Genomic DNA, 27,798 nt, shown 5'->3' on the forward strand with positions numbered 1-27,798 from the left:
TTCATTATTTTTACTGGTATAAATTGATGATGAACTATATACATCTTTTAATAATAATTCACGTTAATAATCTATACTTTTGACTATTCTATTCGCTATTTAATCGAACTAACTTAAAATTCCGATTTGGTGTATAGATGTACAGATTGAACGGTATAGAAGTTGATGCGCTGCAGCGCCATCTAGTGGCGAGTGATAGCAAAATGGATGGCGCGAAAATATTCTCCGTGTTCAAATATCTATGTATACCAATTTACATGGCGATCTATTGTACGGTAAAGAAGTTGATGCGCTGCAGCGCCATCTAGTGGCGCGTTATAGCAAAATGGATGGCGTGAAAATATTATCCGTGTTCAAATATCTATGTATACGAATTTTCATGGCGATCTATTGTATCAAGGATTCTAGAATCCTTGATTGTACGGTATAGAAGTTGATGCGCTGCAGCGCCATCTAGTGGCACTGTCCTGTTCGCATTTGATCTGCCCGCTTAAACTTCGGTTAAAATTAGGTGTTTGCAACCTTTTGGACAGTTAGGACAAAAAATGTAAATGGTGTATCAAGTCCTCTCGGTGGCAATACCAATTTTGGAAATCGAGGGACAGAAAATTTGGGTATTTGAAAATATTAAAACGAGAAATGAAAATAACAAATCGTTGTACTATAAATTTGAGCAATCGGAGCCCAGGAAAGTAGCTGAACGCATTCAATGTGAAAGTTATATAACGACAGGGCCGACTTGTTAAGCTCCGAATAGCGTTAAATTAAAATTTTCTTAGCAAATTTAACACGGCGGTTTTAGCTGATAATGAATTGCTTCGGGGTTTCAGAGCCGCCGCGAAAAGCCGTAACACGACACGGAAGATGAGCATTATCTTTATCAAAGGATTTTTGCGTCCCTGTTGATTTGGAACTCAATAACAAAGAGATCAATCTAGAGAGAGATAGGAAATTGCGCCTGTGGCCAGAACTAAGTAAGATCGGAGACGAAAACTAATTGCTCCAGGGATGAAGGGCTTTTGCTTCCGCCCCGCAAAAAAGGCGCGCTTTATTCGCGGGAAGGTTTTGACAGGATGATCTTCTTCGGGCCTTTAGCGCCGAACAGATCCGAATATCCCATTTTTATAATTTCCGACTAAATAAAATGTTTTCTTTCGGCGAATATTTTTGTCGCCGACATCTGTGCCAATTGTCAAAAGAACGTCTAACAGCTGACGCTCACTAGCCATTTATATTTATGAAAATATATTAAAACCATTTTTATATATTTGAAATCGTACACGCTTTTTGTAATGTATTAAAAAGTGAATTTCGCGTACACTTCGCCGCGTACGCTTACCCAATAACGCAGCTTTATAGCGTATTTATACGGGAAAGACGATTCTAGTTTATTTTGGACTGCAGTGGCGGCGTAGTTGGGTCAATAGAGACGTCTACGCGGAACAAGTTTGCGAATTTTACATTTGGAGAAGCCGAATATATCTCTAGTTTCCCAAATCACAGTTCGCGATGCGAGGCAATTGTAATATCAGGTTACGCAATCTTAAACATTCGCTGCTCGTTATTAGACGAGCTTTCTAACTTTTAAGCAGTTTGGCAAATGCACCCGGGATCTCCGTAAATACTCCATCTAACTACTCGACTCTCAACTCGCGATCAATTTTGTTTACATAACTTTAATATTCAATTTTAGAGTGAATATAGAAAACAGGCTGGTCCGTGTAGGTTCATTTTCCCGCTTTCGATATTTCAACGAAGGATTGCTAATTAAATTCCAGCCCTCACCGCGAAATCCTCTTTTAAAATGTAAATTTCCAAGTGAGCCCTCGGGGCTTCGTTCGGAGTTGCCCGGATCACCGCCGGAGACGGAGAGGGCATTGTGTTCCGAGCTTATGATTAACCGATCTCCGTCGAGAAAAGGGCTCTTGCCAAACAATATTTTTTGATTAAACGAATGAAAATATTTAAAAAATAATCCGATTAGCCCCCTATTTCCACGTCCCGGTTTCGGAAGGTCGTTTCGGCTAGCAGCAACAACCACAGCAAAGACTATATATACGCTTCGCTTACTAGACTGGCGTGTTCCTTGGAAAAGCCTGTTAACACCTCTGCAGCACTGTAAAAGCTGGGGTAATATTTTGACCCGCGGCTAGAGGCGCCACTAGTAACACAGCTCAAGCTAGGGGAAAATTTTGACCAGCGTCGAGATGGAGCCACAATCGGTATGCAAGTTGAGCCATAGAACACGCCTGTCTAGTAAGCGAAGCGTATATATAGTCTTTGAACCACAGCACCCCATCCAAGGATAACGCAACCCGTCAAAAGTCGTGCATTTTCTCGCGTACAGTTTTCATTGGTTAGACGCTTTAAAGCCTGCTGACGTCGGAGGGAAAAATTCGGAAATTGTCTTCCCCCTTTCCGTAAAACGTTCAGCGTAAAGGTTCGTCCAATGAAATTTGTACGCAACACGGCGTTAGCGTGTTTAAAGGCTAGCTGCGTTCTCCTCGTGTTTGTTTCTCCCAGGTTTCGGTGACCTATTTTATACGGAATATGTCTCTGACCGAAATATTGTAAAGACAACAATTCGAGATTAAATCTATTGGTCAAAGTTTTAGAGATTTATGACTTTAATCGAATACGCCCGTGAAATTGGTGTACTTTATTATGGTAAATATGAAGTATCGCGTCTTTTGATATCGGGTTAAAAGCCAACGACCCCAAAATGATTTGTTCTTCGTTGTTACTTTGGCTAAAATTAGATATGGAATTTCGTAAAATCCTTGAACTCATAATAGCTGGTAAAAAAAACCTCCAATTCTGCTTCAAATACAAGCTATTGTGAAAACAAACTGGGTTTTCCAAGCGAAAGCGGAAAATATCGGTTGGAAACTGAACGACTCGGAAAATTAAACTTCTTGTAGTGGAAGCGGATTTTAAGTACTTTTGCTACTAGCGAACGTTAAAATGGGGCATTAAGCTTGGTTTACACTATCGCGCGGAAAAAAAACCAAAATGCTTTGAGTATTAATGTAAGTTAAGCTTAAAAATAACATTATGGCGCCAAGCAATACGTTAAAGGGGAACGGCCAAGCTCTTCCAAATATAGCCTTATTTCCGTATCAAAAGATTAACAAGACGTTCAATATACTAACACGTACCTTTTTTTGTCTTGAAAAAATAGCTATTGGCCCAAAAAGTTGAAACGAAAAATAACGCCAGGTGTTTGGGTTTGAATTTTGGCCGCCATCTTAGGGGCTGCCGCCAGCGCCCCTAACCCCGTATGAGCGATTTGCCAACTATCCTAACTTTTAAAATCGCGCAATTTAGGCTTAAGTCTTTTATAACTGGAACGCGCCGCGCGTGCGAAACAAATTTTTTGCGTCTTCAGCAGCGCGCGCTTTTACGTTGTTTTTCCGTCTCATCGACTTCTCACCAGGTGTCGGGGCGGACGCGCGCTTTTCAATTTCCCGAATTTTTTTATTTTATTAAAAATTAACCACTCAATATTTTTTTATGCGGTTTTCGCCATAAATTTTAGTTTTTAATGGGCTGTAAGGCTATCTAACTGGTTAAAGCTTGACCGTTCCCCTTTAAATATTGCCTTTTTAACGAGGGAGGAATTATATTTTCAAACTTTTACTTAACTACGCAACTAGGTAAGAGAATCTTGTTTTAGTTTCCAATCGTGGTCTGCAGTTTCCCCGTGTAACTTTGGCGTACCGTATTATGGTCGCTTTCTCGTGCTGCGGTAGTATGGTTTGGGAAATCCCAAATGATGGTTCTTCTAATTATAGACGACTAGGTTTATGGCTATGATACCTCTGTTCAGCTGTTACCCCTGAGCCTTATGTTTTGCCGCTTAAAATTGTAGAGATAGCGGGTCACTCGAGATCTGAGAGAAGCGTAGACATATCTCCTCTTTGCCCCTCAAGCGCTTCACAGCAAAGCACCGCGCCGAATAAATATAGGCTGTAGCGACAGTGAAAACCATTACGTTCTTTTTTCTTCATTGTTTGAAGACCTATTTTTTGTTCTCTCTCACTCTCACTCTCTCTCTCTCTTAAAATAACTTTTACGGAATTCGAAGCGAAACGACCGCGTTCTGGGTCGCGTGGTTTTTTCTGGTCGAGAAAGTTAATGGCGCATCTTCAAAACGGAAGTGGCAACGAACCCGGCTTCCGGTTTGAGAGAACCGCCATCGGAAGCGGAACTCGTAGCCCTTTCGTTTTCTAAATGTCAAATAGGCAACGCCCGCGTGCGACCATTCAGGCTCTGGGGAGCACCGAAAAAATATGATTCGAGCGCCGCCCGCGTCATATGGCCAAGATGGATATTTACCGGCCTTTTTCTCCTCTGTTTACTGGCGAACCAGCAGTTTCGGTATAATTCAGGCTGTTACTTCCTAAAAATAAAACGTGCCATTATCTCGAACCGAAGCGAATGTATATTTTAGGCGCTAATTCTTCATCGCCAGCTTCCCGTAGCGGAAGAGCCCTTTAACGATGTTGGCTCAAACGAAAACACTCGCCATTTTCATAATTAAACATCGCGTTAATGACCCTTCACTCGAAATTAGTTTCCTCGCAAATTCGCCTATTGACATCGTGAGAAAGCCGTTGGACGATTACCATTTTCTTCAAATCTCGTTTTACCTTGACCACTTCGTAAGCAGAGACGAGAGATGCTCTGAATTTCAATTTAAAGGTTTTCTCGTAGTTAAATCATGGACACTGTATCTCTAACCGGACGGGAAAAGCAGCCTAAAAGAGGTACCCCCTCACTGTCCGTTTGCGTCCTACTTCGTATTAGCTGAAATAGTCGGCCGTACTCGATTCGCATGGCCGTCAAGGTCATTCGGGAGAATGTAAACCCCCAAAGGTTCGTAAAGAAACCCCCATTTCAAACGGAACGTTTTGTCGACCACGTGACGAATTATATGGCCTTGACAGCCCGAAACATTCAAAATTCTTGAACCTCCCCCTCTTTACAGAGAGACGGTGGCAGCGGCAGGTGATTTTGTATGGTGGAAGCTACAGCTTTTCCCGTCCGTTTAGAGATACAGTGTCCATGGTTAAATGCCGTTTTTATTCAACAATTATTCTGAAATTTATTTATCTATTACTCGGGTCATATTGACACGGGACGTTTTTGGGTTCGATATCTTCGATCTAACGTTCTCTTTTGAAAACTAATAGGGTCTTGTTTCGACTCTTTAGGTAATTTAACTAGCCATTTTTAATAATTTAACCACATATTTTTAGTGGGAAATCCATTCATTAAATGGAAATTTGATATTTAACCATTTCTAAAATATAGGTCAATGTGTTACAAAGACTAGGAAAGCGAATCGTTGGGAAAATATTTTTTTTCTTTCGATCAAGAAAATGTAATTTGTCTCGCCCAGCTTGTTTTCAGGCTCTTTTTGATGGCAAACGTCGTTTTCGTAGAGACGGGCGATTGACCGGGGTCACGCGAACGTTCGAGAAAAGGTCAAACTTGAATATACTCGATACTTTATCGCGGATATATATCGAGAGACCGAAGACAAGCGAGCTAGAGAGAAAGAGAATGAGCCTTCCGCAGTCATTAGGAGACCGCGCTTACTTACGAGAATAGGGAATCGAGCACCGTTGCGCCAAAAACCAACTACGCAATTTGAAACTCTTGAGAATTTTCCAACGCATCTACGGAAGAACACACTCGTCAGGGAGTTTTCGGTATGTCCTCGGAGCTTTTCCGTTTCTTAAATTCCCGGTTTGGCGCGTACAATTCCCTTTTTTCGACCATTAACGATACAAGCGGGACTAAAATCGAACCGAATGCCAACCGTTTCCCGAGCGCGATTGCCTAGTCAAGGACAATTAGGGTTCCTTTTATTCTTGGCGAACTTCTTCAAAGGACCGCGTTCTAAAATAGTGTCTTCGGTCCCAAGCCCTGTTTTTCGCTGAAGGAGGAATAGTATATATAACGGAGTAGGGTCGGAAGACGTCGTTGAATTTCCTACAGGCCCGCTGATCGATTTGACAACCCGAGGTCTCTAGGGGTTGCTCCGAATTTTTACCTTACCCAGAAATCTACGGTCAATGGAACACTTATCAACGAACGCTCACTGTAGATGAAAAAAAAACCTATTTAAGGGTTTGTCGAGAAATAACCAACCGGAGCTTTTGGCAATCCTTATCGATAGTGTCTTGACGGTTGTGTTCAACAAATATTTTATTTCCTTCACGTGGTAAAACTTTCGGACTTTTAGATAACTTGTTTTTTGAGATGGGTTTTTTAATGATAAGTTTCGAGCTAGAGCAATTAAGCTTCAACGCTATAAAAATGATTAGGACTGTTTTGGTGGGAATTTGTTTTCAAAAACAGGGTTTGCCATTTTGCGAATGGATTTTTTTTTCTTTTAGAGGACGCGTAAATGGAAATACGAAATAGAAACTAAAAATCGGAAAATCGTTCGCTATCATCCGGTACGACTTGTTTTTAACGTAACTAGCGCCATGTTTACGTTGCTATAGGAATGTAAAATCCAATGATCTACCATAAATACGGAACTTCGTACCCATTTGCAGAATGTAGCGTACTTCCAGACTTTCAAAGGGAGACCATATAGTTTAATATTTCCCGTTATTTTATTAACACTTTGGTTGAAATCGAAGTATATGTTTCAAATAAAAAAAATGATGTTTTCGAAAGTGAACCCGGCGAAAGTAAATATTTGGGGCGAAAAACTAATAGTCTTTCCTCGTAAAACTAAAAGACGGTGAATTAGCGGCGCTCAATGTCGACCGGGAAATGATTTCCATATTTTTCGCTCTCTAAACACAATTTATCCGTGGCGTACGTGGCGTCCTCGTAATATTTGCATGCCGCGTCCACCTTTCAAAAGAGGCTAGATAGGGTACAGCGAGTGTAACAAGACGTGGGCCGAGCGCCGGATCAATTTTCGTTCGGGGCCGGCTTCAAAGATGTTTACCGTGCACTTTTCAAATATAAAGCGAATCGAATCGTCCGAAAAGCGGGGCTTCTTTTCGGGCGTCGTATCACGCCGAAAACGAGGTTTATTTGATTTATGACTGTTCGGCGAGTCGTTGCCGTTCTGGCCCTGGAAGCCCCGCTAGTCTAGCGATCGGCCGGAAAAAATATTGACCTTTAATTCATCCTGGTAGAGATCGTTTTGATACAGTACGCGTTTCCCGATGTCCAAAAGCCGTCCGAGCGTCCGCCCATCGGAAATGGATATTTGTCGCGCTCGGCCAAACGGGCGACTGTTGTTGGACGGTGGTCAGCCATCAGCGACGCCCCGCTATTTTGGAAAACAGACGAGGACACGAAGCGTCTTTCACGCGGATTTGGACCTTTCGGACAGATTGCCCGTCTCTCTCTTTCTCTCTGGCTGTCGACGGAGCGCGTTATTTTGAATGACGGCGGCCGCCTTTTCCGTATCATTTCCTATAAATGACGTTATTACCAAGATTCCATATAGAATAAAGAGTGCCGTCGCCTTCGAAGAGCCGCGCCCCGAACGCTACCCCGGAAAAGAGAAGTCGCTTCAGCCCAACGACGACCACGCCGCCTCGTGATGGGCTACTTAAGGAACGAAGAATGATTTCCCCTAAAAGAGGTCGCCCCTTCCTTCACTTTAAATAGCCGACCTGGAAACGGTTCGCTCTTATTGGGGAAACCTTTATGGGTTGAAGAACTCCGTGAAGAAGGAAAATAAGATTTTGTTTTTAGGTTTTACGATGGAAGGTAATACGTAACCTTATTCTCACACTTATTAGACCTTGGAACCGTATAAATGTACCTTCGACTTAGCTGACTAGTCAGTTCAGCGTAAAAGGCCTAGTTCTCACAGGTGTGTCATTTAAAGGGTCATCAAGAGCCTATTAGTGAAAACAGTTTCTTTAGAGTTGCTGTTCGATTCAATATTCGCTGAATATAGAAATGCGTTATCATAACTGAGAGCTCAATTCTCTTACTATATACAGCGGACATTGTTTTCAGTGGCGTCGCTAGGCTGTTTTAGGTAGCGCTTGAGCCACCTGAAAAGTTTCTGAAGCGCCTCCTAAAATTCCCGAACTTGATTTCATTGTTTTAATGAAACTCATAAAAGGGTTTCTATTACAATTTCGGAAATAAAAGGGTTTCTATTACAATTTCGGAAATAAAATGGTTTATTTTCTTAAAACGATTCGTTATATACCTTTAATTTAGGTGGTTGGTTTCGGGAGAGTGAAGGGAGGAGAGGACAGAGAAGCTTCAACTTTTCCAACGTTATCTGAATTTGACCGAAGTTTTCTTGATAAAAATTATTTTTAAAAAAGTCATCGGTTTTCTGAGCCCTTGAGCAGGCGCTTAAGCACCCCCAAAACGGAAATTCTGGTGACGCCACTGATTGTTTTTCTTTCCTCGTGAGCTCAAAGCAGTACGGGCGGGGGGACGAATCCCCGGGATCCTGAGAGAAATAAGGGACCAGCGAAAATAGGGGTCCGTAAGGAAGATTGTCTCGTGGCCTAAATAGACCATCAGCACGCCCTATAGGCATTTCAGAGCGGACATACTTCGGCAAAGCCCCGTTTGGAGATTTGAATGAGAAAAGCCGCGATTACGTACTTCGCCTTGGGCCGGCTTGCATCAGTTCCTCAAATAACTCTCAGGCGGCGCTACGCTTGGTTTTAATCGAGTATTGGTTTCCCCTTTTAGCTAATCCGACTTCGAAAGGTTCAAAGCGAATCTGGATCGGAATTGATTGTCCAAGGATATTTAACAATTCGTCTTTGATCGAATAAACTGCTTAAAGAGAACTAGGTATTGAAAATGACCCTTTTCTTCAAGCTCTCTTTGATAGTTCAGCGGTAGCTTTCATTGTAAGACGTTTCTGGCCAAAAGGGGGTGCTGCTAAAATAATACACGTAATTGCTTCAAACTATTCTCTTAAGTTTGATCGCGGAAAATGCGATTTTGAAACTATAGGAAACCCAAAATTTACATAATGAAAAATATCGAACAATTTCGAACATCAAAGAGCGATACCAACTTAATGGAACTGGCCACTTTTAAATGACCCCAATAAATGGCTTTCGATAGCTGCTGTTTATCGTTGGCGTGGTCCGTTGTTGAGAAAGTTTTATTTAAAAACAAACACTCGTAAGAAGAGCTTTTACTTCAACATAATGGCCAGTGCTTGCCAAGAAGTACAAAATCCCTTCATCATTGAAAACGCCGAGTCGGTTTTTTTAAACGACTTCATTTGGTAAAAGCGAAGATTATTTTATTAAAGCGTAGAAATGATTACTTTTAACCAAATTACTTTTAAATCATTATTTTCAAAGGAATTTTTAAAGTAATGGACTTTTTTAATTCTGTTGGGATATTACAGTCGTAAGCATTCTCTCAAATATTGTCGGAACAGTGAGGCTGACTATTCGCGAGAGGCGTCAAGTTGTCGAGAACTAATTTTGCCCCGTTTCGCTAGATTTCTTATCAACTTAACGTATACCCTTTGCGTAGACGACGTTTTAATTGCCTGTACCGTACAGATTTTCTTTTAAACTATATAGATTCGCTTAGAATCAAGCCCGGGTTTTATTATCCCATGTCCGATTCCTTTTAGAAACTACTCTCTCGTCCCGCTTTTAAGGCATTCCGAATTAGAACGAAATCCCATTCGAAAGCGTAAAAGAGAAACGCCATAAAGCAAACGGACACCCATTACATCCGAGAGATACTTTCGAGTTCCTGGCCACCAAAAACTTTTAATGACGCGTTTACAAACTGTAGTTTTAGAAGCGTTCTCGAACCTCGCTAAATAATTAAAGTCTAGCCCTCTTCTCCGAAAAGAGTATACGCTACAAAGTTCATCTGCCAAAGTGGCTTTGACATTTCGAAACGACAGCGCTTCCCTTCGGAAATGTTTGCCAGATCTCCGCCGAGGATTCCGCCTAGAGACCTTATAAACGAGAGCCAAGGGTGGAAAATATGAACCGAATAAAATACTCGAAAGTAACAGGGTCAAACAAAAACTGTCCGAGTAAAAACTAAAGGTCGCGTTCTCGATTAGAGGATTCCAGTCGAAGTCGCTCTTTGGTTCCGAGCAATTTTTCAAGAAGCCACTCTTTCCTTTTTACCTCTCGAGGGGACTTTGTACCCTAGGAGGGGTTATACAACCACCGTGTCTGTCTGTCAGTCTGTCTGTGGGTCTGTCTGTCAGGCCTGCGAACGCGTTCGCATTTTCGGGGCAAAGGGTAATCATTGCGTACCCAGTTTCTTAGAATAAGGGAAAAGGTTTTTCCAAAAGCGCCCTCTTTTTGTCATTGGGTGTAGTATAATTTTTTAATCGGCCGGGATTCGAACCCGAGCCCTCTTTCACGACAGGTGAGCGTTCTACCGCAGAACCACGGATACAGTTACGCTTCACTGAAAAATTAAAAACTCTTCCGAGGAGAGGTAATTTTGGCTTTCCAACTTGTTTATTTCAATCTCACTCTCTCGGGAACCTACATATTGCCAAGAAGTATGAAATATAGAGTTGTTACCGGGAGAGATCTACAATCGTCGTATATAGAGAATGGTTTTTATCTTTCTGGAGAAGAGGAAACGAAACGCGGGAAATTCGTCGGAAGGATTTCCGTATCGAGTGCTTCTAACAGAACAAAGTAACAAGCTCTGCCGGAATAAAATCGTCCGGGGACGAATCGGAAAGGGTTGTAATGATAAGAGCGCATCGGTTTGTTTTCTTTTAGGCGTAGAAGAAAAGCGAGTTGAGAAGTTCCAATGCGGGAACGAATCGAGTCTAAAGCCTGGTTCACACGGGCAGCGTTTTCCTGGTTTTCTATATTTTCTAGTTTTACCGCCTTTTCCCGTGGTTCTGGCGCGCAGGAACACGACTAAAGGCTTTTTTCTCAAGGGCAAAAACATGGTGATGGTAAGCGTCGACGCAAACCATTTCCGTTGGGCATAAAGTCTGGTTGTCTCAAGGGTAAAACGTTGCGACGGCGAGTGTCGACGCAGCAAAACATTTCCGTTGGGCATAAAGGCTGGTTTTCGCAAGGGCAAAACTTTGTGAAGCAGATAGCGTCGACGCAAAAAATCTTCGCTTAAAGACCGAGACCAGAACGAATTTCCACCCCTCTTATCCTGTACTTACTTTTTGACGAGTGACAACTGATTGACATCTCTGACAACTTGAATGACCGCCTGGACAATACCTCTTTTTTTGATGCTCATTGTATATATTCTATTCAAAAACAGTCGAAGCCGTCGGTCAAGCTGTCGACGCTGTCACTCAATTTTGTGGGGTCTAAATTCGCACACGAGAAAATGGAATCTCTTTAAGACTTTTTTCCCTAGTGAAAACTAGCCTCATCTATTTTTTTTTGCCCCAACAATCTCCTTCGACGCGTTTTTGACATTTTAAATCCAAGACTTTATTTATTTCTAGCACCGCTTTAAGCCTAAGTGGCAAGGACGAAATAAAGAGTAGTTTGCGAGTCCAGGCTTCTAGGATTCGTTATTACTAACAAATTGCAGAAATAGTTTTATTGAAGCGCCTATTGGCTACGTATCTTTTTGAATAAACTCGCGAAAACAGATATATTTTTAAAACTTAAGTCAATAACACGCATCAAATCCCATCGGGGAGTAAAAAAATCGTATTTATCTCTCGCTTATATAATCAGTGAATCCTCGGAATGGGAGAGATACAGACCCAAATTCATCACAGACTGTCAGAAGAAATTCCCCGGAGATTCAAAACGTAACCCTCCAAGCTTCCATTGACAATTTATTATCCATATTTTCTTGTATGGTATTTTGAGTCTAGGCCAAACTTTGAAATAGACTGAATTTCGATACTGATATTTTGAACCATTTTATTTTATTTTGAACCATTTTATTTTTTATTTTTGAGTTAAAGGGGAATGGCCAAGCTTTTCCAAATATAGCCTTATTTCCGTATCAAAAGATTAACAAAACGTTCAATATACTAACACGTACCTTTTTTTGTCTTGAAAAAATAGCTTTTGGCCCAAAAAGTTGAAACGAAAAATAACGCCAGGTGTTTGGGTTTGAATTTTCGCCGCCATCTTAGGGGCTGCCGCAGCGCCCCTAACCCCGTATGAGCGATTTGCGAACTATCCTAACTTTTAAAATCGCGCAATTGACGGCTTTTAAAATTCATTTTGCGCGTGAAAATACCTCTACATGTTATGGTCAAAAAAGCACGCAAAGAAGGCTGTGTGCCCAAGACATGTACGGGTAGTGTCGCGCGCTAAAACGTCATTTCAAAATCCGTCAATTTAGGCTTAGGTCTCTTATATAACTGGAAGGCTCCGCGCGTGCAAAACAATTTTTTCGCGTCTTCAGCAGCGAGCGCTTTTACGTTGTTTTTCTGTCTCACCGACTTCTCACCAGGTGTCGCGGCGGACGCGCGCTTTTCGATTTCCCGATATTTCTTTATTTTATTAAAAATTAACCACTCAATATTTTTTGATGCGGTTTTCGCCATAAATTTTAGTTTTTAATGGGCTATAGGGCTATCTAACTGGTTAAGCTTGACCGTTCCCCTTTAATCTAAAAAATGGCGGTTTTCCAGTTAATCTCAAAACCTGGCGGTTTTTCATTGAGTCGTTTTTGAGGAACGTAATTTCCATTCTGTGTTAAATTCTGTTTTCTCTTAAAATCTGATTTTTTTGTTGGAATCGTATATATATATATATATATATCTATATATATTATATATATATATATAGATATATATATATAGATATATATATATAGATATATATATATAGATATATATATATAGATATATATATATAGATATATATATATATAGATATATATATATATAGATATATATATATATAGATATATTTTTTTTTCTGAAATGGCAGGAATAATTATTAAGTTATTCGGTCTTTCGCCTTTAGCGCACAATTTCCACAAAGGCTGTGGTCTATCGTAAAATAAAAATTTCGAAAATGGGAGCGTTCCTAATTGCGGGAACCTCGGATTGGAATTTTTTATCCTCGTTTTCCTAAACCTTACTGACGGATGAGGAATGAAGCTGTTATATTCACTTATGATGTTTGTTTGTGGTAGTGTTGTAAGTCGGGAAATGACCGAGGCCTTTTTTCCGGAAAATTTTTCGTATTTTTCAGCAAAAAATAAAAGAAGTTTGCATTCCATGATTAGTCTAATATATTGCTTGCAAATTGAAATAAAGCGGCTTTTTCGCCTCATTTTTTCTAATCTAAAGGTAAAACTAAACCTCTAGACTGGTTTAAACTGATTAACAATGTAGCACTATTAATGTTTTGTAGTATGTTTACTGATATTAGAAATTTTATATCGATAAAAAGTTAAAAACATTAAAAACCCTTAAAAAGTAATTTTTGTTTAAAATATTTTTCCGATTTGCGATGATGTTTCATTAAATTGACATTGATCCCCAAATATATATAGGAATTAGGTTGTAAAACATTTGTTAGAAATATTTTAAAATATTTAATGTTATTAAATGTAGAATATATTAAATTCGCTCTCATTTTAGCCATGTTTTACAGAAAAACGTGTTTTAGTAGTATTACGTGTCTTTTTCCATAAGCGTTTTTTAAGCGGTATTTCGCTGTCTTTTAAGATATAGCTTTGAAGCTTGGTATAGTTGATAGTAAAACACGATTCTCAAATACTACATGAAAATCAACAGGGCAATCGGGGCGCATCGAGTTTAGCGGTGGAGTGGGCACCTGGTTGGGCCGTCCAAAAGAGAGAAGGTCAAGGTAGAGAAGGTCAAGGGAGAGAAGGTCAAGGTAGAGAAGGTCAAGGGTGAGACCACTATTACGCCCTTGGCCATATTTTGTGTATAATGTTTGTAAAAGAATTATCGTTTTGTACAATTATATGACCCTAATAACCATTTTATAACGTGTGTTACAAATCGTTAAAAAAAAACACTTTAAATTTTCTAGAGGTCGGGGATGGTTAACTTTTATTCAATAGATAAAGTTCTCAAAATTATTCGTAAAACGTTTTGATCAAGTAATTTATATTTATGTATTATCCGATTAATTGTTTGATAAATTTGTAAAATTAATCGGAAAAACCACGTTTTTTTTCGATAAAAGCTCAAATTTTACGAATAATACATGTTTTTTAATAATTTTCCGAAATATTAACCGGTAAATTTCTTTGTTTACATTTTTTTCCCGAAAAAATCAATTTAAACATGGATAATGATTAACCGTTACCGACCTCTAAAATTTTCAAAGATAACGTTTTAAGAGTTTTTTTCTATCTTTCTTTTGAGAAAACTCTGCCTAAAATACGTAGTCTTTGGCGGTTGGCCGCTGTGATGAAAACCAAATTCAGGACGGTTTTAGCTCGTACGAAAATGGTACCACTGTTTTTATAGAAAATGTACGTTAGCTAGCGTCAAACGAGCATTGTAACCATTTTTCATTACACGAAGTTCTTGGTACGCTTAACTCTTGGTTTATTCATTCAAGCAAACACGGTAAAGCGGAGTTTTCGGTACGAACGCGACCTTCCGTTTCGCCTCCATTCGTATAGAGGTACGGGTTGAGGTACTTATTAGGGTCGGGACCATCTTGTTCGATCTCTCCGTCTAATAATATTATCTTTCTCTTTGGGCTGCAAAAAAAGATGCGAATAGATTATTTCTTGGGCCTTGCGCGGGTATCTACGTTATAGACTTGGCTGCATCGGAATATTGCGCGTGGTACGTCAAATGCGGGATTTGCGTGATGCTAATAATAACGGTGCCTATAGAAATGGAATGGATAGCGTTTTACTTTATTACAGAGCATATGTCATTTCATGTACCCGTGCTATGTCTTCTACACTAGAGTAAACTCATTTTTAAAAAGTACGAAAATATTTGGTTTGTTTTGAACCCAGTGATGGGCATATTTTGAAAGTTGAATCTCAGCTCACAAGCCGCTCAAGCTAACCTGACATATTTGTATCTCGCGCTCTTCTCAAGCGTGGTTTATATAATGTACCTCTCATAACCGCTCGTATCAAACGCGTTTACTGATAGCTCATCTCTTTCCTCATTTCAATTTTGCTCTCTCATTCGTTCATTTTCGAATTGAATACTGCTATAGCTCTCTCGCGCTCAACTCAAAGAAACTACAATCAATTCCGCTAGTCTCATCGAACAGGTCAACGAACGTAGAAAACTGAATCAGTTCTTTATGACCACTGAAAAAATAAACCAATTCCAACATATAACCTATATAATCAACAAAATAAATACTAAAGCTTCCAAAATAATATAAAATTCTGAAAAATCAACGAAAAAGCTCATGTGCTCGTCCCAGTTTGTCGGAATTTTAAGATTAAAAAAGACAGCTCGACTCCACTCGGCGCTTCTCTCACTCAATCTACGAGCTAAAATTTAGGTTCTCAATCGCTCTCGCGTATTAATAGAGGAAGCTCCGCTCTTCCGCTCTCAATTATTTGAAAGTTACCGCTCATTCTGAATTTCTGACTCCAAACGCTCCTAGCCTCTCGAAAATGAGCGGAGCGCGCCCATCACTGGTTTAGGTATGATATTTGCTACACTCGGTTTACCCGCTAGCGGATGACTGGAAACCGCCATTATCAATCACCTTGGAAACTATCCAAACAATCTCGCGTCATGATCGGTTATTTACGCCTTTCCGCGCTTATAAGGTGGAAAGTTCTTAAAGGAAATATAGCCTCTAGAATTTTGTACCTCCCCAAAGTGTTTCAATATTAATCGCTCCCTCCTTTGGCTTTGGAAAATTTCGCCGTTGCTTAGTGGCTTAAAATTGTTAGTTTCTTGGAGGTTTCTTTGCCATTGAACTTTCTTGGTAGAATTTATTTAATTTATAGAAGAAAACGTTCAATAGTTTTAGTGGATACCACGACGGGAAAATATTTCGTACTTTCACTAAATTTCCGCGTGTTTCAACAAAATAATCTGGCCGGCATGGAAAAAGGTTTTGCTTGTATTGACGGTGCTGTTTCTTCACACCAAAAATATTTTAATTTAAAATATTACAGGGGTACCCAAATGTGCCATCTTTTGAAAATGACAATCTCGTATTTGAAAAGGGTCATCTTGACCTTAAAATTGGTGATATCCATCTTCAAAATGCGTATCTCAAAAATACACTAAAATACTCTAATTAAAAAAAGTTAAACCGACTAGAAAACGGTGCTCTTGACTTTCAAGACAATGACTTTTTAATAGGCAAATTTGGGCACTCCCGTTTTAAATTATTGACGTAAGACCTTTTCACACGAGCCAACTGTCTTTTCAAATCAAAATGCTGAGTCAGCAAAAATGGATCAGTGATCCATTTTTTTCTCGCGTACTTTTTTGGTGGATCAACTCATCGAACTTTTATTCACACGAACCAACTAGTTGACTCAACTCAAGTTGGCTCATCTAGTTGGGTCAAAAAGTTGGCTCGTGTGAAAAGGCCTTAAGACTATAATCATAAGTTCGGTGAGTGCGGTGGAAATTATTATAGGACATTGAATATCGCCTACGAAATATTTTCTTTCACCTATTCAGCTTTCGTGTCACGCGGATGTAGCGAAATTATTTCATGGCGATCTCTATACGCTCCACCTATCCGGCGGACAGTGGTTACCTGTCATTGACCGTGTCAGCTACGGCACCGGTCGTAATCCTTTTTTCCGCGAGCCCTTTCTTGGTGGAAGCAAAGGCGTCGCGAGATCAGTCGCGAGTGAACTTGAGGACAGAGGGCAGGTACTTCTTAATACGGAGCGAGGTAGAAAGCCAGGGCCGAGGCGGAAGCAGTTTTTTGGCGCTAGAAAAGTTGGATTAAGGTTGAGTGTCCCGCGAGACGCCGCGGAGAAGAAAACTCCATTACGCTTTAGCGAGACGGGCCTCCGAAGGGAATTCGTGACACGAGTCTATTTGTATCTCGCCTCCGTCTTTGCCAGCGGATAGAAAATGGCGGCGTTTCTTCGTAAAACATTTGCCCAGATAAGGGAGAAGATTCCACTCGGACGGTTACGACCGACATATTAAAAACCATACGCGAAAGACGCGGCTCTTACATTCTCCTTCCTGATTACTTCGCGTTAGAACCCCTATAAAGAGATACGTATCTTCATTTATAAATTTATTTTCGTCTATTATTGCCGGTCCGTTGTCGCTGGCGGGACAATGGTCTCTCTTTGTCTCGACTTTATCAGAGCTTAAATTTTTGGTATACTCGACAGGAGTAAATTGTGGTATTCAGCGATATATACATCGCCAATTACAAAGCAGCGACATGTGTGTATAACGGAAACCATTCTTTAATATAGCAGCTGCGTAATGTTTTATTGTAAATGTACAGGTGTCTAAGGTAACGGAGATATTGAACCCGTGCAATGAAACGTGCGGGAAAACGTCTAGGCGGTAATTAATTCCACGGCATTTAATGTCAAATTTATTTAAAAAATATTAATTAAGACATAAATGATGGGGGGAAAAACGGTATTTATAAAACCGTTGTTTTTAAAATTTTCGCCGTTTTGAAGGTCAAGATCATAATTTTCAAAGCGCTTTCGCGCTGTTTATAGGAGTTTTATTTTATTATAAGATTTACTAAAGATCCAGCGTTAGTAGGTATAACTATTTTAAAATAAAACCGTTGTTACATTGACGATTTACTCGATCTAGGGGTTCTGTATTCGTCGAGTGTACGAGGCTTAATCTCCGTATTTCAAATGCGAATCGAGTACGTAGGCTGAAGTACTACACCACCTGTCCGAGGCTTTTACACTGAAACACTAATAATCTCGTCGGGGATATTCAAAGGGCAAGGCTAATCTGTATTTCCATAGTGATTTGGTCCTCACCGCATTATCGCATTCACTACACTGGCATTTTTATTCCGAATATTTAATTCGCTTACAATGTTAGTTCCAACGCGTACCACTTTTACACTAAAAAATCAACCACCTATCGTCACTCTTAAAGGGAATATAAGCTTAACAGGGAAGATCAAACTTCCGTCATTACTCACAGTCTAGCGGAATATCCCGCAGAGAGCGTACATCTCCCAACTAGAGTCCGACGCCGCCGCCGATAGGTGATTTTTTCGGGGCGACGCCGTACTATTTTCCTATTTTCTAAAAAAATCCAAGGGCTCTTACTCTAGTCATTATAATTAGTGTTCAATGAATGATTTCTAACAGAAATTCTATGAAAGAGTATAAAGAAATATATTTTGGTTTCTGGTCTCTCTTGTTGTATTTACTGTATTATATTTTTTTACATTTTTTGTGGGCCTTTTTAATGATTTCGCTGCAGTGGTGGATACAGAAAAACTCAAAGGGGCGCTAAATGACATTTTGAGATATGAGTGTAATAACATAAAATCAAATCACATGCAAATCTTATACGTCAAAGGGGGGGGGGCACTGTTACGCCGGCAAGCGCCGCCGCCGCTGGTTAAATTATCCTTACGCCGCCGCCGTTGATCATTTTTACATCGGCGTCAAACTCAACTCCCAACGATATTACGATACAACTAGCAGCCGGATAGGAAATTGGATTTTTCTACCACGTTCTAGACTGTGGCGCCACCAGTAAGTATTGACGGCAGCGTTACCTTCTCTTATTTAACATTTTTGCCCCAGGATGAACAGTCGATAGGTGGTTGATTAACTAATAGGCTGAGTACGTTTAAGCCTAGGGAACTGAGACGAATCAGAGTGAGCAAAGTAAGAGGGGTCCTAATAAATATCTAGTCTAGGGGCCCGGGTGGTGGTTATCCGCTCCGGTCTAGGGGAACTGCCGTCAGTAATTCGTCCCTGCTGCCGCTAGTTACTTTTTATTATTTTATTTATAATATCATTCCTTTAAATTTTCGGTTTGGCTTCGCTAACAGACAAATGAGGAACCAGATGGAACCGTGACGCTGATCTTTAACGGTGACACAAGTGGCGACGCTTTACAATCGCGCCCCAAATCGTTACGGCAGTACCGGCGGTGAAACAAATGATAAGAAAAAAGGTGAAATAGTAGGGGCAATTCGTGGGGCATTCGTGTAACGAACTAAATGAAGCTGATGAGTTCATCCAACGGGGCCAGGGGTTTTCGGAGAATGGCGCGTATATTTTCCCCTTCCTCATATCCTCCAGGAAATAGAGGTTTTTTCGTCTCTAAACGCGTGTCTAATGGGCAGACCGTGTCTGCGCTGAGGTAAGCGCGGAACGACAAACAAAAATAGACTGCCAACGCGCGCCTCCTCATTAGTAAAATTTCCGAGTCGTAATGGTGTTGACGACACCCCCTGGTGGTCGCTGCGGGAGTCGAGCGCGGGGAACAACACCTTTTCCGTAAAAACAAATAAATGACGAATACATTATTCATTAACGGTTCGGAACCCTCACCCACACGCCGTCCGGATAGACACGACTCCAAATTGCTTTTGTTCCGAAATTCCCCAGTAGGCGTCCCCCCCCCCTCAGCCTACTGTTTCCCCCAAATCGGATCCCTTCATGAAATATATCATCTCCGATATTTTCCCGGAAAAGTGGCAGAAAAAAACCTCCTAGTATTTTGTTTTCATTATAATCTGAAGTGACATTTTCGAGAGTTTTTGTCTCCATCGTAGAAGAAAATATAATTTTGGGGATTATCGAGGAAAAAAGTTCGTCGGAATTTCCTCGCGACACGTAGAGCATAGCGCTGATTTGATTTGGGGTTATTTTTTTCGGCGCGCGGCGGTGGCGCGAAGGGGCAAAAGTTTCTCCCCCGTTTTGAAAATTTGTAAAATAAAAATTCCAAAATGTTTTTGTAGGAAAAAAAAGTGAAGTTACGGAGAAAATCTCAAAAAAAATTGGCGGCGGGATCAAAATTTATCGGCGGCGCGCCAAAAAGTAAATTATTCGGCGGCGGCGGCGGTTCGGCGCCAGAAAAAATATCGTCGACGGCGGCGTTGGATCGGCGGCGCTAGGCTCTAGCGACACGTCACAGAAAACTTAATTTTGGTCGCCCTTTTTGGCACTAGCGCCGAGCTGAAATACAACGAGACCCTTTTCTAAATCGGGGGTGCTCCCGGAGTGCGGGGGAGGGTGGAATTCGACCCAGTGACGTAAGCCCGTCTATTGGTTGCGTAAATAAAAGCGTTTCGCGTCAGTTCTATTCCGAGCGCTCGAAACAAAACCGTTTTAAAAATAGTAGCACCCATTTTATTTAGCCAAAATTCCGCTGTATTTTTTTGTCCGTTTTGAAAAAGCAAACTATCCCAGATTCTGACATTCGCCGAGTGTCATAATGACAAATGAGAAGTTCTCGCCTCGAAAGGGGCAGCCCGCGGAATATTAAAAAGTTTCGAGGCAACAGTCATTTGTCAAATAATAGCGGTAATGTCTCTAGTTTCGTTCATTGTTGAGCTTCCGTAGTGGGAGCGAAACTACTAAACAGAAACATTCGAGGTGTAGCTCAATCGGTTATTCTTCTTCACCTATTTTTTTTGTTGTAGAAAAATCGATCTTACGGTCCTTTTGTTTGAATTCCTTTTATTGTTAAAGTATTTTTGTTCTGGAGGAGCGCCGTTTCATTATTATTATTATTATTATAACCGGGTATTTTCTCGATTAGACGCTGAGGCCTCAATGTTTGGTGGCATTTTTCCGCGCCGTGACATTCGGGATATTGGCTGAAACTATTTCTATTATCTCGTATTGGATGGGCGGTATACGCCTTAGGCCCGGTTCGCATCGACAGTTTTGTCCCCATTTTGAGCTCTTTCTCAATTATCCGACACTTTGAAACGCTGGAAAACGAGAAGGATTCGCGGTGGTGTGGACCCGCGTTCGGTTACCGAGTCCGGGGCACTGCCGCTGCTAAGAATGTGCGGACATCGGCGCATCTCGCCTCCGATTAGATCGTTTTTAGCAGTCATCAATCAATTGGCTGCCAATTTAAAGCATTCTCCGTTTAATTCCGTATTCCCATCTCTTCTCTCGACTAAAATCTTTCCAAATCGACGTCTACTATTTCCTTTTCAAGCGCACTTTCGTACCGGGGTGCATATATATTCATTTTTGTTTGATTTTTGACGCGTGAAATTTTCTCCGCAAATGTCGAGTAACGGTAAATTCTAGACGTAGCGGTGGAGTGCGTGGAATTGCATTCGTTGTATACCTCTGTCCCCGTGATGAGAAATCCTAACTGCGCGTAGTATTCATAGGTTATAAAACTAATATTTTTATTAAAAGCGTAAAACAAAAAACATCCCTTACGAACGTGCTCAATATGGATGATTGAAATGATCGATATTAATTTTACTAGTTTTTTTATTCGAATGAAAATAATTAAGATTTATTAAATTGTCAAGCCATATATATTCGAAAGGTTACGAAATTTTTCTTTTTACAGAAATGTTTGATGCGTCCTGTTTCGTAGTTTGTTTCTACTTCCGCCGCTGTGTGATCGTTCTACTTAATACCCCAGACATCAGTTCGCTCTAAAAATCTAGCGGTTTAACGTTCGCATTTATTCCCAGACGAGAACGATATTCTTTTAGCTTCTAGGGCCAAACCCGGCGGCCACGCTGTTGGCCTATGATGCAATCCAAATGGATTCAGTTCTTTACCTTCCACGACCTATATTTCGCTTTGAAAACTCGCCAATTCGGTTTTTGATCTTCAAAGTGAGATAACAGTACAGGGTTGGCAATTTTTTGATTAAAAAAAATCAAATAAATAGTTTTTTTTTATTTAAATCGGATTTTTATTGATTTTTTGATTTTAATTAAAATTTCAAAGTTTTATATAATTTAGTATCATAATTTTACCTAAAACAAATATGTTTTAATTTTTATAACGAATTTATTAAATTTTTTATTTTTTAAAACCTATTTTGGTATGATTGCCATTTCGTAAAATAAAATAACTCTTTGCTACAATATATACTTCCAAATAGGCGAAACTATATAGTAAATTTGGTCTTAACCGCCTTCTTAAAATGGAAAAAAATAAAATCACGTGACTATCATTCAACAGCCAACTTCGATTCGGTAACTCGTGTTCATAGTTGGTCGTGCGACGGTAAAGAAAACATTATTCCTTCCAAATACTGCAGACAACTAATTAACTTACACCTTTCTATTACAAAATAGTTTAAATAATGATTATAATTAGGTAATTTAGATGAATCGATCCATTAGCCAAATAAAATGAATAATAGTTCGTATTTCTTAGGATAGATGGCGCTCCAGTTCTCCACAAAGTCACGTGACTCCCATCTTTTCAGCCCCCCTGGACTTTATAGTTTCGCCTATTGAAAATGTCGAGTTAAAACCTAAATTAAACACTTAGTAACGACCGAGTAAACGGGTATTTCGGTTTAATATCTCGAAAAAATTCTTAATTTGCCTTCGCAGTTAAATTGAAAATTCATTAAACATTAAGGGGGGCTTTAAAAGTCGTTAAATTTGAGGACCTAAATTATAAGTGTACACGCCAGACGAGAGAGTTCGTGTCGTAAGTGACTGGGTTTTACGACCCTTCCCTAGTCATTAGTGCCCGCTCTACCACCTCCGAACGCCATTTGTTTTTCAAACCATTAGGTTCCGAAATTGGCGTCGGGTCAACCCTGAAACGAAAGGACAGCGCGTCACGTTTTAAGCAAGTTTAGCGGTAGCAAACTTCAAATTGAGCTGGTTATTCTCTAAACAGGGCATAATGTGAGATATTTCGTACGTCATTGGACGCGGTGTTGTCGTAGGCGATCGCCACGAGTGGAATTCCGTTTCATTTCGTTTTGTTTTTAAAAGGGGGTCGAGTTCGCGCTCGTGTCAACGCCAATGGCTCCGGGAAACGCCTAATGACTCTCTCTTCAAATTCAAGCGCTAGTATACTGAGCTTAATCATCCCGCGGTGTGTATTTAAAATACGTTGGAAGCCTTAACGATTCTATAGGGAGTCCGAAGACATCCAGCGGGTACATCCGTTCATACCTGAAAACGTTTTAATTGAGGAAATAAATGACGAAAGAAACGCGTAACGAACGTTGCAATTAGTATATACACCATTCGACTCCAAACGAATCGTTTTAGACTCGCATTTGTATAATTACACCCTCAAGCCTCGAGAAAAAGTCGAGAAAACGTAAAAGAGATTCTTCGTAACGCATAGGCGCGGAAGGAGCCTACTTTAAAACCTCTTAACCGTAACCAATTTATAATTTATTGGCAATAAATTAAATTCGATACCTGTTGCGGCCGTTGTTTCACGAATCGACGATTTATTGAGTCGATTGTGGTGTGACTGTGGCTAGGATTCGAATTTTATTATTTTTACGTGCTCATCATATTATGGAAATTATGGATCTAATTTGATTACAAAATTATATTCAAAATTGGACAGATCCAAATTAGAAAATTACAATCCAAAATGCGTTATATTTGTTCTAGTGTTGTTAATTTTCCGGAAAAATAAAATTTTCTGGAAATTTTTCCGCAAATCGGAAAAATAAAAAATTGAAACTGAAATTACTTTTCAAGGATTTTTAATGTTTTTAACTTTTTATCGATATAAACTGTCTAATATCAATAAACATACTACAAAAAATTAATAGTGTTACATTGTTAATCAGTTTAAACTAGTCTAGATGTTTAATTTTACTTTAAATTTGCAAACAATATTAGACTAATCATGGAATGAAACCTTTTTTTTATTTTTTTCGGAAAAATACGGAAAATTTTCCGGAAAAAAGGCTTCACTACAACACTAATATTTGGTTCCAATAGTTCTTTTTATAAAGTAACGTGGCCTTCTTGTTTAAATGCTGCTCTTACGTCACTGTCTCTTACTTTCACAAGTCTACGAGCGCGCGCTATAGACGCCAGAGGAATATAGGTTTTTCTAGCGCGCGTGCAAATCGCTCGCGCGAAGAGTATATAAATAAAACTGGGTCTTGTATACGCAAGAGCAAAATTTTAACAAGTTGGGCAAGACCACTTTTTATTTTGTAATATTTTTTAAATAAAAACATCTTTTTGTGCTCTTTAAACGAAATGTCTTAAGACTGAGTGTGCAGTAGTATGCTTTCCAAATAATTATCGATTTTCTTCGCAAGCAGTGTAAGGCCCTACTAGCAGGGAGGTTATAATTATTATAGGTTTTTTTTCTTACTTTCCCTAAAAAACGACTAGGAGGGTGCTTATTAAAGTTTCAAGTTACAAGAATATTAAATCCACGCTGAAGAAATCTTTCAAGTGTGTACAAGACCGTGCGGAAGATCCAATAATCAATAATATATGGTGAAAAATAAATGTTATACGATCAAATGGGAAAGATCAGAATCATATGTTACGATATGTGTGTTTTTTGTAGAGCTTAAGAACGGTATATACGTCTAAGAAAGCGTATAGAGCGCGTCCGAGGGATTAATACGCGTTAGCATTGTTTTACACTAGTGCGCTTAACTTTGGGACGTACAAAGGTTTTTACGCGCGCTAACAAATTAACATCATGACGCTCGCTAGTGGAAAATAACGCTTGCTTAAGAAATTCCTGATGAAAAAACCTGACACGCTCGGCGTTTTCCTAGATGTCTGTGCCGTTCTTTAAATGGAGTATAACCCCTCTTGTTTGGTAGGGTGCGCTTAGACTGTACCGAGTAGCTTCCACTTGTAAGCCTTCCTAGCGAGGGATGGCAAGCGATTCTAAGCGAACTGACTTGGACGAGTTGCTTCCCGAACAAACACGAAGCGATTTCTCACGTTGGTTTTAAAAACCAGTTATCTAAACGAAGCGAATTTAGGGGTAAGTGTGAACGTAGCTTAAGTGCACCCTACCAAACAAGAGGGGTTATACTCCCTTTAAGCAGAAACGCCACCACGGTGAACATCAACGCGAACGATTCCCGTTAACCCTAATGCAATATTTAGCGTCGACTTTCAGCGTTGTTGCGTTTTGCCCTAGTGAAAACCAGCCTTTAAACTCTATCGCGTATCAAATATCAAAAACATATTCCGTATCATTCTAGGAAATATAATTCAAAGGAAATACTCTATCCGTTTAATTTCCAAGACGATATTTTATTTCCCGCGGTCCACTTAAATATTACTCTTGCCTAATAATTAATGGTCGTATCTAGTCGATCTTATTCCAATTAATGCCCGGCGCGTAGTAATTAAGAATTTAAAATTATGTAAAACATTTTCTAGGGAAATTTTAATACGTCAGAATAATTTATAGCCGTGGATAAGAGGAGAGGAAGGGGGCTAATAAATCTCTGGTGTATTTGAAAGTTAATTTTTAAAAAGCTTCATTTGAGATGTTCATCACGTTCCTTAAATCAGGCTGCTTCGGAACGCCGCTAATAAATTTAACACGTTTTCTCAGATATCGGAAAGAAAAGTTCTTCGAGACGGGAAATGATGAAAGTACTCCGTGTACGACTGGGAGTGTCTGTCCTAGAACGGACGCGAGAGCCAGGCGCGAAAGATACGCGGGCAAAACGCGCCATGTTGGTCTTTTCGGGTTTAATTAGTTAGGCGTCATATTGGGAACTTAATCAGGGTGGAAGGCCGGGTGACGCCCCGCGTAACCCGTTGGGAACCTCGACAAAAAGAGAGGGAAAAAATAGAGTGGTATCAGCTATTCATTACCCCTCCCATCGGCAAAACAAGAACCCACCCGACGAATAATACTGCCCTCATAATACCATTAAAACTTTTTTTCTGCCCATGTATTTACCGAAGTCGCTTCGGGCTCAATTGAGAAAATGAGAACAAAAAATAGGTTGTTGACTCGCTCGGGGGGAGCTTCAATCTATTATAAGTTATGCAAACCAACCCCTCCCCCCCCCTCTCGCTGTACTTAGTAAATGGAAGCGGCAACTCGAAACAATTGTATTTAGTCTACCTACAGTGGAATTAGTTTAAGAATGGTACGAATGAAAAGCAAGAGTGATAGTAAACTACTTGTTCCTTTTTAATAAATGGGGTGCCTTTAGTCGATAGCTATTCCGTCGAGATATTTATTTTCAAAGAGGGACAAGAAGGTAAGAGTTCTTACCAATCTTGCAAGAACTGCATTTACCAAAAGTATATTACATATTTTTTCCTAAAAGGTGAAAATACGGCTAATAGTGGATAATAACTTTAGGTATATATTGGACGTAAAAAGCTAAATGAAACTATCTAGAAGTTTTCAAACTATTTATTTTATTTCATTTTTTGTTCTTGTGTAAGCGTTTGATAACGGCGGCGTACTCGTTGTTAGCCGAAACATGTCACGCGACTTTTAATTGCAAGCTGGCAACTGTCGTAAATAATAGTTTTTAATGGTGTACTTTCTAACGTTGTGGTTTCTTTAGGCACTCTATTTATTTTAACATTAAACTTTAATTTACCATTATACCACAAAAAGATTAAAAACGTATCAGTTATAATCAGCTTCTCTGAAATACAACCTGTATGTTTTTTCAATTACTTTGACCAGTAAAATCCATATTGTCCAGGCCGGAGAAATTCACTATTTTTCATACTATATTCCACCTGAAGTTTTCCACCTCGGAGCACTGAGCAGCGCAAAGTAGGAATTCTTACCAATCTTGGAAGAACATTATTTTAAAAGCAGAGCACGCTAGGAATTCTTACCAATCTTGGAAGAACAATGTTTTAAAAGCAGAGCACGGTAGGAATTCTTACCAATCTTGCAAGAACAATATTTTAAAAGCAGAGCACGGTAGAAATTCTTACCAATCTTGGAAGAACATTATTTTAAAAGCAGAGCACGCTAGGAATTCTTACCAATCTTGGAAGAACATTATTTTAAAAGCAGAGCACGCTAGGAATTCTTACCAATCTTGCAAGAACAATGTTTTAAAAGCAGAGCACGGTAGGAATTCTTACCAATCTTGCAATTACAATATTTTAAAAGCATAGCACGGTAGAAATTCTTACCAATCTTGGAAGAACATTATTTTAAAAGCAGAGCACGGTAGGAATTCTTACCAATCTTGCAATTACAATATTTTAAAAGCAGAGCACGGTAGGAATTCTTACCAATCTTGCAAGAACATTATTTTAAAAGCAGAGCACGCTAGGAATTCTTACCAATCTTGCAAGAACATTATTTTAAAAGCAGAGCACGCTAGGAATTCTTACCAATCTTGCAAGAACAATGTTTTAAAAGCAGAGCACGGTAGGAATTCTTACCAATCTTGCAAGCACAATGTTTTAAAAGCAGAGCACGGTAGGAATTCTTACCAATCTTGCAAGAACAATGTTTTAAAAGCAGAGATCGGTAGAAATTCTGACCAAACTTGCAAGTACAATATTTTAAAAGCAGAGCAAGATACGAATTCTTACCAATATTGCAGTAACTTTACTTTTAAAGCAGAGAAAGGTGGTAATAATTCTAAGCAATCTTTGAAAGAGAGTTGAAATAAACGGGGTTAAATATAATGTATGCAACGCGGTAAGTCGAACGAACATGGATTGTGAAGTATTTATGTTATGGGCCCCAAAAACTACCCAAAACCAAAGGAGCACTTGGGCTCTAATACCTACCCATCTTTTCAAAGAAATCTCTAAACACGGACACAAATAACTTAAGATTAGATCCAGAACCAACGGACCAGTTAATTTGTTTGCCTCGGAGTAATTTCCGAATTTCTTTAAGAATCCACCTTCTTAGGACATTTGTTTTTCTCATTTTGACCCTGAAATTTAGCCAGTAACTAATCCGAAAGTAATACCCCGTCATAATATAATACTGTCGGATGCAATTTTACCACAATTTTTTAAAGATACC

The 27,798-nt window shown here is 39.7% G+C and overlaps 1 protein-coding gene across 1 annotated transcript in view; it reads right to left on the bottom strand.

Moving 5' to 3' along the window:
* Nucleotides 1–27,798, bottom strand: part of rdgC (retinal degeneration C) — a 47,193-nt gene that overhangs the window by 8,155 nt on the left and 11,240 nt on the right. The window lies entirely within an intron of this gene.

Source organism: Leiobunum rupestre, chromosome 4 (genome assembly GCF_980474605.1).
Source record: "Leiobunum rupestre chromosome 4, qqLeiRupe1.1.hap1, whole genome shotgun sequence".
Taxonomy (NCBI): Eukaryota; Metazoa; Arthropoda; class Arachnida; order Opiliones; family Sclerosomatidae; genus Leiobunum; species Leiobunum rupestre.